The sequence below is a fragment of the Spermophilus citellus genome (assembly GCF_964194105.1).
Source record: "Spermophilus citellus genome assembly, chromosome: 3".
Classification (NCBI taxonomy): domain Eukaryota; kingdom Metazoa; phylum Chordata; class Mammalia; order Rodentia; family Sciuridae; genus Spermophilus; species Spermophilus citellus.
In genome coordinates, this window is record NC_138184.1 from 75,920,448 (window position 1) to 75,938,880 (window position 18,433).

An 18,433-nucleotide genomic window follows, 5' to 3' on the forward strand; every position below is an offset into this window, starting at 1 on the left:
TGTACATTTGGCATCCTGTAGGCTTCTTGAATTTGGATTTCCAATTTATTCTTCATGTTTGGAAATATTTCTGGTATTATTTCATTGAATAGATCATATATTACTGTGATTTGGTCCTCAAAGCCTTCTTCTATCCCAATAACTCTTAAATTTTAGCTCTTAAATAACTCTGAAATTTTTTAAAAAATCATTTTTTTGGACTTTTGTTCTTTGCATTACTTTTAAAACATCTTCTTAAGTTTTTCTCTCATGGCATAATCTTCGTATACTTCAGATATGAGAGGAAATGTATTTTAAAAAATGCACCTTCTGCCCTTGTAGGGCACTGTAGTGACTGAACAGTACATGAAATTTGAATACTTTTCAAATCACTTCACCAAGACTTGCCTGACCAAGTTCATGAATGTTGCATCAGCACACAGTTCATTCAGAGAGAGTGTGACTTTTCTATGAGAAGAAAAGTTTCCTAGAACTCTTTCACTGTTACTCCCTCTGTCACTGTGTAGTCAAGGGCCATATGTCTCCCATGGAAGCCTTCTTACCAGTCTCTTGGGGTAGACATTGAAAGATGATCAGTGCTTGGAATCATTTGGTCCCTAATATTTACTATTATTCAGTACAGGTTCTAGAACCACTTTCATCCACACAGGGGTGGAGTTGGTGGACAAAAAGCTGAGCTGGAAGACAATGTTTTATTTGTATTTTGTTTGCCTAGATGGTAAGACAAATGAACAAACAAGTCCCTCATCTTGCTGCACTGACCACAGGAAAGCAAAGGCAATGATCACTTAAGTGATCAGCAGGCAGGATGGTCAGGTCATTATTGGGCAAAGAGTTCAGAGATAGAAGTTCATAGGTTAGTTGCCAGTGTCAGCTCCACCTTCAGTCACAATCCTTTGGAAAGGATGGAGACACATATTGTGCCTTCGAACTTTAGTAGACACTGCACCTCACACACCATTCAGTTCAATAGGGTACTCAAGGACTGAAGTGGCTGATGCCAACATGTCAGGTATTTGTAGGGTGTGTAGATCAACCCAGCCTGTGGCCCTGGAGGGACAATCACAGCAGTAGTGTGAGGAGTTCCTTTTGGCATGACAGAGGTCTGTATTTGTCTGATCAAAGGCATTATGGTAGGGTCAGCTGGAGACGAGTACTCAGGATCACTGGTGAGAGAAAAGGTGCAGCCCCAGGTATGATCCTTGGAGAAGCTGGGCTGTTGCCACCAGAGAAAAGGCAAGGTTGGTGATTTAATGTTGGCACCTCTGCAGGTGTCATTCAGAATCAGAAGCTCATAACTGCTGTCTTTAGTTTTTCTTTGCTCTATTCTGAGCATCTTCTACAGTGATTAGTACATCTGAATCTTCATGTATATGCCCCCGATTCAGTTTGTTCTATTTGCTCCTCCTTCGCTTTATCTCTTACTGAGCCTTTGCCTCAGGCCATTGTCTTACATCCATTTTCTGTCTCAAGCTCTTTAGCTGTAAATCCTCTGGGGCCAAAGTTCCTACCAAGAAAATTAAAATCTAGATATTTAAATTTTTTGAATTTGTTTTACACAAATAGAGCACAGCTTTTCATTTCTCTGGTTGTACATGATGCAGAGTCACTCCATTTGTTAAATCATACCATACAAAAGGTAGTAATGCCTTTCTCATTCCACCATCTCACCCCCACACACCCTCCCCTCAACCTGCTCTCCTCTGCTCAATCCAAAATTTCTCATTCTTTCCTTGACTCTCCCCCAGAATATTATGGACCTGATCCACTTATCAGAGAATATATTTGGAACTTATTTTGTTCCATGATAGCCTCAAACTCTGTCCATTTACCTGCCAATGCTATAATTTCATTCTTCTTTAAGGCTCAGTAATATTCCACTCTGCATATGTACCAGTTTGTTTATACATTCAGCTGTTGAAGGGCAACTAGGTTGTTTCCATGGGTTACCTACTGTGAATTCAGCTGCTATGATCACTGATGTCACTGCATTACTATGGTGTGCTGGTTTTAAGTCTTTTGCGTATACACTTAGGAGTGGGAAAGCTGGGTCAAATGGTGGTTCCCTCAAAGTTTTCTAAGGAATCTCCAATCTGCTTTCCAAAGTGGTCACACCATTTTTTTAGTCACAAAAATCTGAATATTCTTTTACAGACACATTTAGTTTCATAACTGAACAATAGTTCCCACATAATCAGGCAATTTTGCACTCTTTTTCTTTTTTGTATGGCCATTTATTGTGTGTACATGTCTTTAGGTACTCTGCTAATTTCTTCCTCTGTCAACTGCTGGAAGTGGCTGAAGATCCTGCAGAATTTGGACAGGCTGCTCAAGAGCTCCTTGTCCTTCACCAGCTGCATCAGGTTATCTGGGATTACCACTTCCCCTGACCATATTCCAGACTCCACAGATCACTTCACCCAATGCCATGACACCAGCACCAGACAGGAGGAATGGGCAGGGGCAACCCATGGGCACTGTCTGATGAGGACTCAGTGTGCCTCTCTGCACTGGCCCCTGCTCTGAGCACAGGGCTGAGCCCCATGGAGGCTTGTCTATAAACTACAGTGAAAGTTGAGGAATGTGTATATATTACACTATAAGGAGATATAGTGACATATGCCACAGTGTTTCTGGTGGCCCAGCTGTATGGACAATCTTATCCCCTAGATGTATGCTAACAGAGGACTTGTGATAGGAGACAAAATCTGCTGTTTAGGGCAAGCCCCGCAGAAGAATGCTAATGTAGACCATGGGAGTTTGGGAACAGTCATGTCACCTGCTGTAGAGAATTGCACACCTTTTGAATTACAGCTCATGGTGCAAAGCCTGTTGCTGGTAGGTACAAAACAACATCAGTCATCACTTGAACATGAGGCCATAACTGTGTGGTTTCCAGTCAGAAGGTCAAGGAGGCTCAGCATAGTGGATAATTTGCATCTGGGAAGGAGCAAGAGCAAGACTCCCTCCCAATACTCTGCATGGGCACATGGTAAAGGCCCCATATCTACAAGTTTCCAGTACCAGACACTCTCCCAGGAGTCCCATGTATGTCCCATGGGTGGAGATGAGGCTTTGGGTACAAGGTGAGTGTGACACTACTGCTACCTGACGGCTCCAGTCCAATAATGTCTAATAATAATACAGTGAAACCTAATTCTGCAATGTCTCCTAACCACATTAAAATTAAAAAGACATGCATAATTATTTTAATAATGTTATATAACCCACTATATCAAAGAAGTATCATTTCCACAAAGATTGGATGAACATTATTTATGATATAATTTACATTCTTTTTCTCATGTAGTTTCTTTGAAATATGTTACATGTTAATTTGGACAGTAAAATTTTCTCAGAAATGTCTGATTTGTTTTATATTTTCTCATTTACATTTGTTAAGGTAGATTTCCTTAACCAAATAACCAAAGCATGATTGGTAATTTTCTAAGCACTGAGTTGTTAACAGAAATAACATTTACCCTTTGGTATTTACAACCACATAATGTAAATATGATTCATGAGTTTTAGAATAAATTCAACTTTGAAGGAAAATGATGTTTGTTTCAAAACTACAGTTTGACCAACTAGCTTATGAAAGTCCATAATTTAATTAATATACTAACACAACATTTCTAAATCTATAATCTATATAGTATAATTTCTTCTTTATAGATATACATGACAGTAGCGTTGTTTTGGAGATATATATATATATATATATATATATATATATATATATATATGGAATATATTTTACCATTCTTGTGGTTATACATGATGCACAGTTACACTAGTTGTATATTCATATATAAAGATAGAAGCTATATAAATAATCTAATTTGGGGGTATAAAAAAGCAGTCTTTTCACTGTTCACTGTTACAAGCTCCTGCTGTTGTTATGTTTGTGTTCATAGAAATGCAATGTTGATTTTAATTGACTTTTTTGATCATCATGCTTTTAGAGTAAAAAAATAAACTCTGTGTTTGCAATGTCAAAAACAGCATGAAGGTATTTTGGTACCAGGTCAAATTCAACAAAGAGTGACCTGAGAAGGAAATGATCCTGATGATGAGGTGGATCTTAATTCAATTGGTGTATCTCAGGTGGCTTCCTTCCCTAGACACACATATGTTTTCCCAAGCAGCTCGTGGACAAAATGCCCATGCTTTCATGAAGAGAGATTATTCATGTGGTCATGACAACATATTTCCACTCACAGAGGTGACCTGCCTATAGCCAGGTGGCAACAGCCGAATCCAACCCTGAGTTCTAATATGAGGTTATTTCCTATGGAAAGCAGCCAGGTACCTCAGAGCAGATTGACGACACTAATCCTTTCATCATGGCAGACTGACATTAGTTCTCAGTGAAACGTGCATTTACCCTTGAGGGAGCTTGTTTTCCTTGCCTGCAGTGCTTCTGCCAAAACTGTTATCCATGGACTTAGTGAATATGTTAACCACCATCGTGATATTCAACATGGGGCTTCTGAGCACAATGCTTATGTCACAGCCAATAAAGGGGAGCAATCAAGCCATATTCCTGCCATTACTACTCTTACATTTACCCAACATCCTAAAACACCAGGTCTGACAAAAAGGTTGACTGGCTTTTGAGGAGTCAAAGATGAACTTTGGTGACTGGTTTCACCCATATCCAATACATGATGATGTTTGTGGCATAGGCAGGATTCCTGGAGCTGGGAATGAGGACCTGGGACTTGGAGTGACTCCACACACTAGTGACTCACTAGCACAATGTTTGCTTCCCACTTCAGTAATTCAACCCTATATTGGTCTAGTGCAGAGGACTTAGTTCCAAATGGAGGACACAAGAATGACTGCTGTGACCTGTGTCCAAGCCTCCCTTTTTCTACTCATGACAAGGAATCACTAGACCAAGTTGGGGCTATTGGGACATGATTGGTTTGATAATCAGGGGAATTAGGTTGCCACTGCTGACTCAAAATAAGGAGGCAATGCATGGAATTAAGCATGTTCTCTATTCCTTCCTTAGACTGCAGTTAAGGTCATAAAATCAACACAATCCACTTCAGCAAGACTATTGGTGCACCTATATTGTCTGCAGTGATGATTTGGGCCATTCCACCTGGCACTACTAGGTAGAGATCAACACTAGCCAAAGCACTTTTTGGTGGCCAAGGGACTTAGAAATGGGGAGTGAAGAAAGTATCAATGATGAACACAGGAATTAGAATTCTTCGGGAAAATATTTATTTTAATGTGAATGTATTTGAATATGATTTCCTTCCTCTGTCTGATCCTAGTGTCATCTAACATTAGTGTGTTAAAAATAGGTAACTTTAGCCGAGCATGGTGACACATGCCTGTAATTCCAGCTGCTCAGGAGACTGAGGCAAGAGAATCATGAGATCAAAGCCAGCATGAACAAAAGCAAGGCACAAAGCAATTCAGTGAGACCCCATTTTTAAATAAAATACAAGATAGTTCTGGGGACGTGGCTCAATGCTCTAGTGATCCTGGGTTCAACCCCTGGTACCAAAAAGAAAAAAAAGTTAATTTATATTTCAATATTTAACTTATAGGACATCAAAATGGAGGGAAATTAACATACTTGAGGTCAAAAAGTATATTTTATTATCTTATTGGGGAAAGATGAGCATTTTTTGTTTTGGCGGTTTGTTGGATAATTTTATCTTAGTGGATGTGGCCTGGATATCATATGGATATTGGAATGAGTTTCTGGTTATCTCGGGTGGGATATGGTGCCTTTTTTAGTTACAAATTTTATAGCTTCAGTTTATTTCTCAAAATTGATTATATGTATATTTCTGGTAGTAGGAGGAATGCTTTCTGTTATACTAGCCATGGAGGATAAAAGTGAAGCCCTGCAATCCTGTGACTTATGCCTGCATACGTGTATTTGTTGAGCCACTACATAGAGAGGAGAGCTCAGGTTGTTCATATGTCCTTGGATTCTCCTCCAGCATGGTTCTGACACTTCAATTCTTTCATAATCCACAGTAATGAGAACATCTGACTCTGTTCACTTTATCTAATGTAAGGAATGAGTAGTACTAGATGGGGCATCTGGATATTTACCACAGAATTTAGCAGCATAGATCAGCTTTCTGAGTATAGAATGGTCTTCCTGGTCCATGATTAGTCAGATATGTTGCTGTTGTGATGAAAACCCAACAAGAACAATTTAGAGGAGGAATTTCCCCCCCCTCATGCTTTCAGAAGTGTCAGTCCATATAGGGCCATCTCCATTGCTCTGGGCCCAAAGTGAGGTAGAATATCATGGCCAGATGACATGGAAAAGAAAAGCAACTTTAGTCATGACCATCAGAAAGCAGAGAGACCTCAGCTCACCAAGAACACAATATAAACCCCAATGTCCCATCCCCAGTGATAACCTCATTCAGCCATAGTCTACCTGCATATAGTTACCACCTATATCATTGGATTAACCATGGATTAATTTACACCTCACAACCTCTTCATTTTTCCTCTCAAGATTCTTGCATTGTCTCACACATGAGCTTTTGTGGGACATCTATATCCAAATCATAAGAGTCCCTGAATGCCCATGTGAGAGATCTCTCTTCATTGATTTCTGTCCTCAAATGCACATCACAGCTGGGCTCTCTGAGGCCTCTCTCATTCATCTATAGATTTTTGGGGTAAGTGTGTGTTTGGTCACCATGCAAATTATGAATCCTCTGGGCATAATACTAATAGGAAGACACTCAAATCAACTGTAGGGACAAAAGAAGATTCTGAGGAGTTGGAGGTTCAGCATTCAACCTTCTTCAATCTCCTTTGGGAAAAGTATCACCCTTGACTTCCCTGAACAATGGTTGTAATCACTTTCCAGTTGGTGACACTTTTTTTTTATTGGTTGTTCACAACATTACAAAGCTCTTGACATATCATATTTCATACATTAGATTGAAGTGGGTTATGAACCCCCAATTTTACCCCAAATGCAGATTGCAGAATCACGTCGGTTACACATCCACAATTTTACATAATGCCCTATTAGTAATTGTTGTATTCTGCTACCTTTCCTATCCCCTACTATCCCCCCTACCCTCACTTCTTCTTTCTCTACCCCATCTACTGTAATTCATTTCTCTCCTTGTTTATTTTCCCATTCCCCTCACAACCTCTTATATGTAATTTTGTCTAGCAATGAGGGTCTCCCTTCATTTCCATACAATTTTCCTTTTCTCTCCCTTTCCCTCCCATCTCATGTCTCTGATTAATGTTACTCTTTTCTTCCTACTCTTCCTCCCTGCTCTGTTCATAGTTGCTCTCATTATATCAAAGAAGACATTTGGTATTTGTTTTTTAGGGATTGGCTAGCTTCACTAAGCATAATCTGCTCTAGTGCCATCCATTTCCCTGCAAATTCTATGATTTTGTCATTTTTAATTGCTGCATAGTACTCCATTGTGTATAGATGCCACATTTTTTTATCCATTCATCTATTGAGGGGCATCTGGGTTGGTTCCACAGTCTAGCTATTGTGAATTGTGCTGCTATGAACATCGATGTGGCAGTATCCCTGTAGCATGCTCTTTTAAGGTCTTCAGGGAATAGTCCGAGAAGGGCAATAGCAGGGTCAAATGGTGGTTCCATTCCCAGCTTTCCCAGGAATCTCCCAACTGCTTTCCAAATTGTTTGCACCAATTTGCAGTCCCACCAGCAATGTAAGAAATTAAAGGCATAAAAATTGGAAAAGAAGAACTTAAATTATCACTATTTGCAGATGACATGATTCTATACCTAGAAGACCCAAAAGGGTCTACAAAGAATCTACTAGAACTAATAAATGAATTCAGCAAAGTGGCAGGATATAAAATCAACACGCATAAATCAAAGGCATTTCTGTATATCAGCGACAAAACTTCTGAAACGGAAATGAGGAAAAACACTCCATTCACAATATCCTCAAAAAAAAAAAAATACTTGGGAATCAACCTAACAAAAGAGGTGAAAGATTTATACTATGAAAACTACAGAACCCTAAAGAGAGAAGTAGAAGTAGATCTTAGAAGATGGAAAAATATACCCTGTTCATGGATAGGCAGAACTAACATCATCAAAATGGCGATATTACCAAAAGTTCTCTATAGGTTTAATGCAATGCCAATCAAAATCCCAATGGCATTTCTTGTAGAAATAGATAAAGCAATCATGAAATTCATATGGAAAAATAAAAGACCCAGAATAGCAAAAGCAATTCTAAACAGGAAGTGTGAATCAGGCGGTGTAGCGATACCAGATTTCAAACTATATTACAGAGCAATAGTGACAAAAACAGCATGGTACTTGTACCAAAACAGGCGGGTGGAACAATGGTTTAGAATAGAGGACACAGAGACTAATCCACAAAACTACAACTATCTTATATTTGATAAAGGGGCTAAAAGCATGCAATGGAGGAAGGATAGCATCTTCAACAAATGGTGTTGGGAAAACTGGAAATCCATATTCAACAAAATGAAACTGAATCCCTTTCTCTCGCCATGCACAAAAGTTAACTCAAAATGGATCAAGGAGCTTGATATCAAATCAGAGACTCTGCGTCTGATAGAAGAAAAAGTTGGCTCCGATCTACAGATTGTGGGGTCGGGCTCCAAATTCCTTAATAGGACACCCATAGCACAAGAGTTAATAACAAGAATCAACAAATGGGACTTAATTAAACTTAAAAGTTTTTTCTCAGCAAGAGAAACAATAAGAGAGGTAAATAGGGAGCCTACATCCTGGGAACAAATTTTTACTCCTCACACTTCAGATAGAGCCCTAATATCCAGAGTATACAAAGAACTCAAAAAATTAGACAATAAGATAACAAATCACCCAATCAACAAATGGGCCAAGGACCTGAACAGACACTTCTCAGAGGAGGATATACAATCAATCAACAAGTACATGAAAAAATGCTCACCATCTCTAGCAGTCAGAGAAATGCAAATCAAAACCACCCTAAGATACCATCTCACTCCAGTAAGATTGGCAGCCACTATGAAGTCAAACAACAAGTGCTGGCGAGGATGTGGAGAAAAGTTGGTGACACTTTTGCCACTCTTCCAATTCTTCTGAGCTGTTTTTTTTTTGTTTGTTTGTTTGTTTGTTTTTAATCTGGGTCTAGTTTAGATGGTCTGTTGCCCTTCCATGTTCCTGTCCATGGGCAGGATAGCTCCCTGTTGAGAGTCCACTGATGACAAGTGACTCAGCATAAGGTCACCATGGACCCTCACATTCCTCATAGTCATCTCAGTACCTCCCAGATGGACTTTAGTTTCCTCTTTGGCATTTCATTTAATGTTCCTCTTGTTGTTGACATGCTTTTAAGCATTTCACGTTATACATTGTTTACTTATTCAACATATTCATTACTTTTTCATTTACTTATTCATTGTTTACTTATACTTTTATGGATTTACTACCAATTTTAGCCTCAAACATTGTTTTTGACACATCTCGTTCTGCAATGTACCATTAATAGCCATGTTTATTTTAATCATCCATGTTTTATGTGGCATGTCTAAAAGCACCAGAATTCAGCCCTGATGGACAAAACAACTTTAAGTCCCTTATTGTCTGTGAAATTCATCAGTGTCATAGTTTCTAGGGCTGAGCTCTTAAAAATAATTTGTCAGGATTCCTCAAGCAGAGATGATCCTGCCTCTGAACCAAGGTGTATTCCAGGTTCAGGGCTATGAATTGAGGCTGGTGAGAGTCAGTGTCACTTTGAGAGTCTCCTCAAGGAGACAGTCCATACTCCATGCAGGGAGAAGTGAACAAGTGCCCCCTTTGCTCATGCAAGACCACATAGAAAATTATTCCTGAAGTAAGAATTTGGCTGGAGGTGGGAGGAAATTCCAGATAAGACTGTGCAGGCATGTTTGGAAGACCCGAGGATAGAGAAGCCTTCCCAGGGATGACTTCTGGACAGTGGTAAATAGTTCCCTGAGATTAGCAGGAGGCCCATGCAGTCATGCTGGGAGAAGAAAATAGATACTAGGAGCCCCATCTTCTCACACTGTGCTCCCTCATCTGAATCTCAGCGCATTCTCCGTAAGGAAATTCAACTAGCATGCTCTTCCGTGCTTACACATACAATCCGCCTCCTTCAGTGCATTTCCCAGTGAGGTCCTCTCTGTGCCTTGGCTCTTGCCTGTGTCCTGGGGGTGACCCTGTGTTAGTCTGACCCTCAGAAATTGGTCACTGCAGCCCCAGACACAGTTTATATTCTCCTGATGCCCATTCAGGGACTGAAGTTGGACTCCTCCTTTTCAGCCCTAGGGCTGGCCTCACTCTTGAACTCTGCCTACGTAACCCCAGCTTCTCTCTTGGCTTCCTCTGAATGCCCTTCCACTGACACTTGCTGGTTAAGGATTAACAGACTAGCAGCCCCCCTCCAGAGGACCCCAAATCTTCTGTCACTGGAGAGCCTGTTGTTAGGATGCCCAGCCTCACTCTGTGCCAGTTGTGCCAAAACGTACCCTGTCCTATGTCTCAGATTGGTGGCATTCACAATGCATGGGAAGCCATGGCAGGTCAAGTTCCTGTTACCAGGGGATTTCTTTCTGTTAGAAGAAATTCAAGCCTATCTCCCCACAAGCAAGAGTTTAGAGAAATTTTGTCAAACCTTGTGCAGATGCTGGCTTCTTAGTTACTGAGAAACCAGAACTCATGTGTTCCATCTAATGTCACCCTAGATAATGACAGACTTCTGCCAATGTGCTGATTTCTACATGTGTTTTACCTTTCCTTAAGTTCCTTACTTATTCACTACCATCTCCCATTGTGATTGGTTTATTTTTTCCCCATCATACCACTTTGGTTACCTTTCATATCCTTTTATCTACATTTTACATTTATTTTCATAGTGGTTTCTACATGCTTTACACCAACTACTTTACATCAATACCAACATAGTTTGCAATGATGCTGCCTGAGTTCTATTACCATGTTCCCTCTCTTCCTACCCTCATCTATTCTTGCATATGATGCTGTTGTCACAAGTATGATGTGCATACTGACATTCTTGTGCTCATTTCCATTCTTGATTCAAACTATGAATGTTTTTCTCCTGTCTTTTAATTCATAGGGTAAAATGGTAATTATTTCAGATGTTTGTTAGAATGATGGAAAGCTAACACAACAAGAATGCAGAACCACAGTCTAATCCCTGCATCCCCCCTCCTGTAGCTGCCCCTGCAGCCTTCCACTGGATACCAGGCCTCCTCCCTGCAGAAGAGCTTCAACTCTTTTTGGTCCTCAGTTCCTGGTTGGTCTCTGCTGCCCCCTATTGAACTCTGTCAGGGAGCATTCTAAGCAGTTGGATGGAGAGTTTGAAGTTAAAGAATTGAAATTGCCCTAAACACCACCATTGGGTTCCAGGCTGACTTCATCCCAAGTATAAAATGCCTGGTTCTCTTAGGTCTCTGCCTTGTACTGGTCAAGTGCCCGGACACAGACTTTACACAAACATGCTCTGTGTCTTAACATGAGAAACCCTCCCTCTCTGTAACCCCACTAACTCATCAATACAAGAAACTAGAAGATCCTTGCCAGGATGGTAAGTCTGGTACCTGAGGGAGAGCTATGAAAGGGTCTACCCATATTGCCAAAGATCACCACAGGTGCCAGGGTTCTTAGGTTCTCCGAGGCCGCTCCAAGGGGACTTGGATCTAGAGAGCTAGACCTAACTGAGAATTGTGAGACTCAGAACCATTGTTATGCCCCCAGACAAATACTCAGTCATCCTCTGCCTCAGAATCCCCAATTCTCCACTCTGCAGTGGGACAATCACATGACATGAGAAGAACCATTGGGGATAAAATGGAGCAGGAAGCTGAAGACACCTGGGCCTAGGAAAGATGCATGTCCTATAGCCACAGGCAGAGTCTCTGAGGCCTGTGAGTAGAAATCAGGCAGCAGGAGGCTAGAGCAAGTCCTTCGGACAGGAAAGGAAGTAGAATGGCATACCTATCCCTTTTCCCCAGGAGAGACAAGCCAGGCTTCACTGAGAAAAGGGCCAGTTGGACCAAGAATCCTCTGTCACTGCCAGAATTCAGCTCTCAGTGTATGTCAGTCTGGAGCAGTGGAAGGTATGGGCATCTAGAGATGCACCTGCAACAGCTGGGGAGATCCCCTGCTAGTCCCCTGAGAATTTCACAGGATCAAGCCAGACATAGATTTCTGAATTTCTCAGTGTGGCCACCATGTGAGGATGTGGTCTATGGTGAGACGTTTGCTGCAGGTGCAGGAGCTTGAGGTGGGGAGGGGAGTTTTGGCTGGATGATGGTATAGCTGGGGATGCTATGTTTAGGGACAGTCCCTTTTTTTCTCCCTGAGACCTAGGACAATCCCTGGGGTGAACCACAGCTTCTGGGTCCTGAGTAGTGAGACAGTCATGCCCATATGGGGGGTGCTGTGGAAGGTCTGTGCAGCCCAGACTCCTAGGATGAAACCTGCAACCAGTCCCCAGGATGTGAGGAGTCCAAGGCCAGAGGCAGGAGTGAGACATGCACCCTAACAGGAGAGAACCTGAACTGGCTCAGGGAACTCCCAAGGGTTGTCCCCTGAGCACTGCATGACATCTTTTACACCACCTTGTGCATCTACAAGGTCAGTGACATGTGGGGTTTATTAACATCACTCATGGCCCTCAGAAAAGGAGAAAACAACATTGTGCAATGGAAAGATCCAGCCTGGAGATCCCTGAAACCTGATCTGATGAGTTAAGCAAAATCATTCAGTCATGATCACCATCCTTCACTTTATCTCTTTCTTCCTTCTCTTCATGATCATCATTGATAATTGTGAAGGTTCTGAGATCTTACCATATTTTCAAACTAAAATGCTAGCCAGCCACAGTTTCACACACGCTGCAGAACACAAAAGACTCCTAGATCAGAGACAAAGAAGAGATTGTCACTCACAGCAATAGCAGGTGCCCAAACAGCAGCATTTTCTTGCACTGTTTCCACAAAGCCATGCAAAGAATGTCAGGTGGCATTTGTGCACATGAGTTGAGCACCCTAAACCTTTTATTTAGTACATCAAGACTAGCTGTTCTCTGCTCCAAAGGGAAACACTATCTCTACCTTCCAACTTTGCTCACTCTACAAATATCCTTGGTAATACAATCCAGAATGAAGGTGTTCAACACTATGGCTCAAGAGAAATGAAGAAATGCAGGGCCCCTTTAACATTTTTTCCTGACAACCATGATCTGTACCAACAATGGGAAATCCCATTTCCATTACCACACGCCATGGATATGGCTAGACTGATTTTCACCAAACATAGCAGGTATTTTGTTTAGTTTATAACTCAAAACACAGACCAAGCAACTTCTCAAAGAAGTCTTTCAGAAAATTTACCTTGGTTGGTCCTAGGAGGCCCATTTAATAATTGCTAAAACAAAACAAGACAAATTCACACAGGGCTGCAGTTCTGAACTTCAAGGGATGCATTTAAGATCTTATGGTATAACAAGGTAATTATGGTTGACAACAATTCATTGTATACTTCAGCGTAGCTAATAGAGAGGATTTTGAAAGTTCCTCACACAAGAAATGATAAATGTTTGAGACAATGCATTTTCCAATGACCCTGATCCAGTCATTTTAAATATATGTATAAATATGAATACACATACATAAATATCACACTGTAACCCATAAATGTGTACAAATATTATGTATATATTAACATTAAATGTTTTTCAATGAATTTCCTGGCAGAAAAAGCAAGAGGAGAACAAAAGAACAGATCCACACTGCAGTCCTAAGAGCATCAGAGCAGGGAGATTTCTCATCAGGATCTAAAGTCCAAAGTCCTAAGGAACTCAGACATCTGTATACCAGTCTTCAGGGCATCAGAATGCAGAGAGAGGTGAAGGAGCCCAAATGGCACAAGTGCACAAGTAAGGCAGAAGAAAGCTCTATTCAATCATGTTCAGGTTGGGCTCATGTTTAACTGAGCAGCTATCATAGGCCTGACTCTGAGATTTGAGTTTTCCATGCACTGTGCAGCCTGACACCATCTGGAGAACAGTGTCATCATCAATAAAGAATGTCCCGGTGCCATTCAAACACCAGGCTTCAAAATACAACTCTAGGCTGGTTGCCTCTTGGCCCTGTGGCATCACAAAAGTAGGGAAACTGCCTGAGCATCAACTTCTTAATCTTCAAATAGGGGAGGGTTAAAGTGTGTAAAGCACTCTGCCAGTGCTAATGCATCACTATTACCATTAAATTATGAATAATATACCTTTCCCTCAATGCACCCCAACTCTAAGCCTGTGCCCATCCCCCTCCTCATCCTCCATCAGTGCCTAATAGAACTCAAACTTTGGCTCAGCAGGGAGCCAGGCACAAGTCTTCCAGGTGGACCAAGGACTAGAAATGCAAGGAACAAGATCATTCCTAATTTCTAGCTCATCCTGCACCCAACTTCCTGAACAAACTCGGACCCTACATTCATCTTCTCTGGGTCTTAGTTTTCTCATCTGTAAAACAGGGACACTTGCCCTAAGTGTAAAGGTAAAATTTCTAAGCTGATTCTAAGCTGCAAAAGTCCGAGTTAAAGTGTAAAAGACTGGGCATTGTAAAGTTTCTAAATTGCAAGGCCTGGGCTAAAAAGTAAAAGACCAGGTATTGTTAAAATTCCTCTTCGACCCCTGGAACCTGTAATCTCTGCAGCTGTTAGGACAATACTGGAACTGCCCAGCAAATATTTCCATTGATTCCCTGGTTGTTTAATAGCTAAGGGCTCCAAGTAGCTCGGCATGTAAGCATCCAGGCCACAAAACCAATCAGTTTAAATGTGTACCCCGCTTAGGAGTGACAAATCACCCCTGCCCAGACTGTTCCCGCCAATGAATGTACTAATCATGTCTCAGAGTTGTTGTTCAATTTTCTCGTGCCTCATGATGATTTGTTCTGATGTATGCAAAGCCCCCCGCCCTCTCCAAAAAGTGTACTTAAGCTCTGCTTGACCTCTGCTCTGGGCTCTAGGCTGCTCTATCTTCCTGAGTGAGCCTGGAACCTCAGCATGCTGAATTAATAAATCCCCTATGCCAATTGCATGAAGTCAGTCTCTTGTGGTCTCTTTTTCCAACGCTCCGCCGGACCCTTACATAAGGATACCCCAAGAGATGTTCTGAATCCCAAAGTGAGACAACAAACAAGGAAACCAGTGTTCATCAGACACCTGCTGATCTCACTAACGCTCATAACCTCCCATTTTACAGACAAGAAAACTGGAGCCCAAAAGTGACCTATGCCTGAAAGGACTCAACATCTTGATCTCACCACCACTGCTTGTCTTTGGGGGGGAGTACAGAATCATGCCCTGCAGGGAGGATCCTTTCCTGATTCAAGAGAGAGCCAGACAGGAGCAGGCCAGGCTTTGCCAACCCAGCCAAGGTAGGGTTGGTCTAAACTGGCCAGCGTGCAATGTGTAGGAGTCTAGCCTGGGGCCACAGCCTTGTCCCCTCCTCCTGACAACAAGTCTTCTAGGGCTCCTGTTCCAATGAGCACTCAGCCAATTTCCACATCCTCTCTATGCCCCTGGGTGACAGTCCATACACCCATGATGCCCTTGGGGGAACTAAGGAAAGATGCAAAAGGTGGTTCAGGAGGGCCCCACCCAGGGCTCCAGGGATGGGGCCAGACAGGTGGCTGCCCTGAGGAGCAGTTGGGCCCTGGATCCTTATCATAGAGGGCAGATGACAGATGTCTCTCTGCAGGAGACCCCCAGGGGTAACAGCCATGGACCCTGGATCAGGCCAGCTGAGGACAGGGACCAGAACCAGTCCAGGGTAAGGAGAGGACCAAGAGCCTCATGGACCTGTATATACTGTAGCAGCCACTGCCATCAGGAGGATCAGGACTATCCCCCTCTATGGATAGACCCCATGCAACAAGGACCTCTGACTCTGAGAGCAGACGAGGCTCAGGGTAGGCCACCAGGTACTGGACCCTCCTGCTGCTGCTGGACCTGGCAGTAGATGCCCGTGATAGAGGCCCCAACAGCAGCAACTGGGAGCAGGCCTTGAGCCCAGTAGCCTGACCACGAAGCAGTCTGTTAGACCTGCAGAGCCCTTGGAGCAGGTAAGGAGTCTTGGGGGAACATGGGAGTCTCAGTTGAAGCTGGGAATGGGTGGTAGAGGAGGAGGGCAGCAGATGTAGCAAAAGGGGGGAGAAAGGATCAGCCTGAGACAAAGTGCTGATTTTTGTCCATTGTGGGTTTGTTTGAATTAATTTTCAAAATTCTATTGAAGTATTATTTATCTTGGTTCCTAAGTCTTTTTGTACTAAGGATCATGCCTCCCTCACTCCCCATAGTCCATTATTAGTATCTCCCATTTGCACAGGGTTCAGCCTTTCCAGTCTTCCTTCTCCCTGCTTCCTCTTGGCTGTGCTCTGCACCCTTATGGTTTGGCTGAACCACTGAAGGTGGGAAGCAGCCAATGATCCTCAACCAGGGCTGAATCCTGGGGTTGCCTCCTCCCCAGAGCTGTAGATGCATGACCATGTCTTGTATTTTGTGACAAAAGGGAGATCCTGGGGAGTGACCCCAGTGATTGGCCCATGATAAGCCCCTCTACCACTGAGCTACATCCCCAGCTCTTTCCGATGATGGTCTAAGAGAAGGGGTTTTCTGAAAAGCCCTCCCCCTCAGAATGAAGTGATGGTTTGGCTTGGTCTCCCCAAAGGATGTGCCCTCACTGCCTTGTTCATAAACATTTCCTGGGGACCAGACCTGGATACAACAGAGAAAGATGGCCTGTGCCAAGGGATCTGTCTAGTCATGGAGGACAGACTCGTGGTCCTTGCTAGGAGCCATAGAGTTAGAGAAGAGGTGCTCTCTCTGAGGGTTGATGCCAAAGCTGGTCTCACAGATGAATGGATGCTGTCTAGTGACGAGGTAGCCCAGAAGAGTCACTAGAGCTTCATAGAGAGTGTAGGGGGTGGGCACCAAGGGAAGCCAGGAGCTGCTGGGCTGAAGCAGGTGGGACCCCTAGGTCTGGTACTCCAGGCTAGGTTCTGCTGTCTGGCTGCAGGCTTTGGGGAATTTTAAGTCAGAGTCAAACTTGTGCTTTGGAAAAACTGGCTCAGGATTGGAGTGTGTTGTGAGGCCAGAATTGAGTCCAGGGACAGAGACAGAAGACAGAGATGGGGCAGCAGTGGGGGATCTGGGAGTTGGTGAACTGGGACCACAGACTGCTCCTGGGCATGGGGAGAATGCGCTGGTCCATATGCCGTAATTGCTATGAAATTGATGAATGAATTTAGAGCAATGATACCTGGGAGGAATGGGCACTTTCATGGACTGTTTATAAGGGTTTCAATGTACAACAAATTCAGATCCAACATGGCAGTGGGCACGGAGGTATCAAGTCTCTGACCTCTTCAGCTGCACGGGTAGGGAGTCTTAAAGCGTCTAAATGCTGTTTGCTCAGGATCACTAGGCATTGCGAGCTAACGTGGATCTGGGGCGAATAGTCTGCTCCTCTCAGAACACACACCGTGCCCGGAGCAGCTGAATTCAGGCTCCCGTTCCCCTGCGTCTCACAGACAAACCACTGTGACTCAGTGTTAAATGATCCCACTGAAACAGCTTGTTGGTCCTGGTCCCGCCTGATCCTGTGGAGGTTAATACCAACCGAGCCTTCATATGCAGTGGCCACAGGATTGAGACTGGGCTTGGGAGAGCTGGTCAGGACCCACCCGTTGCTTCGGTCACGCAGCAAAAGGAACGAACTGTCGCCATTCGCGTGGGATACCACCATGGCACAGAACTGATGTCACCAGAATGCGGCGGAGGAGATAACCTCATTGAAACCAGAGGCGGCAGGTGTGTAACCCCCTAGCCCTCCCTCTCCACACAGCAGGGAAACCTCAAGGGCTCCTCCCAGCTCTCCCATGAGTGCGATAGTCAGACCGAGGGAATCAGAAGTGGCACGGGACCGCGGCGCGGGACCCTGGCTACCGCTCCCATCAGCGCAGACAACTGAGGTCTCTTGCACCAGCTCCCGGGGGCGTGGCTACCGGGGGGCAAGCAAAATACACTGAGGGCTCTCAGCCCCAAGCTCCACAACCTTAGGGTCTGGGGGACTGGCAAGCAGGGAGAGTGTGCCCAGTTGTTCAAGAAATTAAGGCTCCCGGGAGCAGCAGACCTGGCGCGTAGCCAGTATTGTGGTGAGCCTCACCTGTGAGCGGGGCCTGGCTGGAGGAAAAGTGGAGAAGTGACTAGACACAAGAAAAGGCCCGAGGCACTCAGGATTGGAGACCCGCCCAGTTGGGGAGGAGGAGCTGCTGCACAGTGATTGGTCCCCGCAAATTGAGAGGAGAAGCTTGGCCCAGTGGGCACAGCTCCACCTACTGGAAGAGAAGTTAATCGAACTCTA

General features: G+C 43.5%; 1 pseudogene across 1 annotated transcript; it reads right to left on the reverse strand.

The window, feature by feature from the left end:
• Positions 1-857: 857 nt before the first annotated feature.
• LOC308643364 (KH domain-containing RNA-binding protein QKI-like) lies at positions 858-17,796 on the reverse strand (annotated as a pseudogene). The gene is made up of 2 exons: positions 17,754-17,796; positions 858-1,526 (listed from the first exon to the last, which is right to left on the reverse strand). The product of its transcript is annotated as a KH domain-containing RNA-binding protein QKI-like (transcript).
• Between the last annotated feature and the right edge of the window lie 637 nt (positions 17,797-18,433).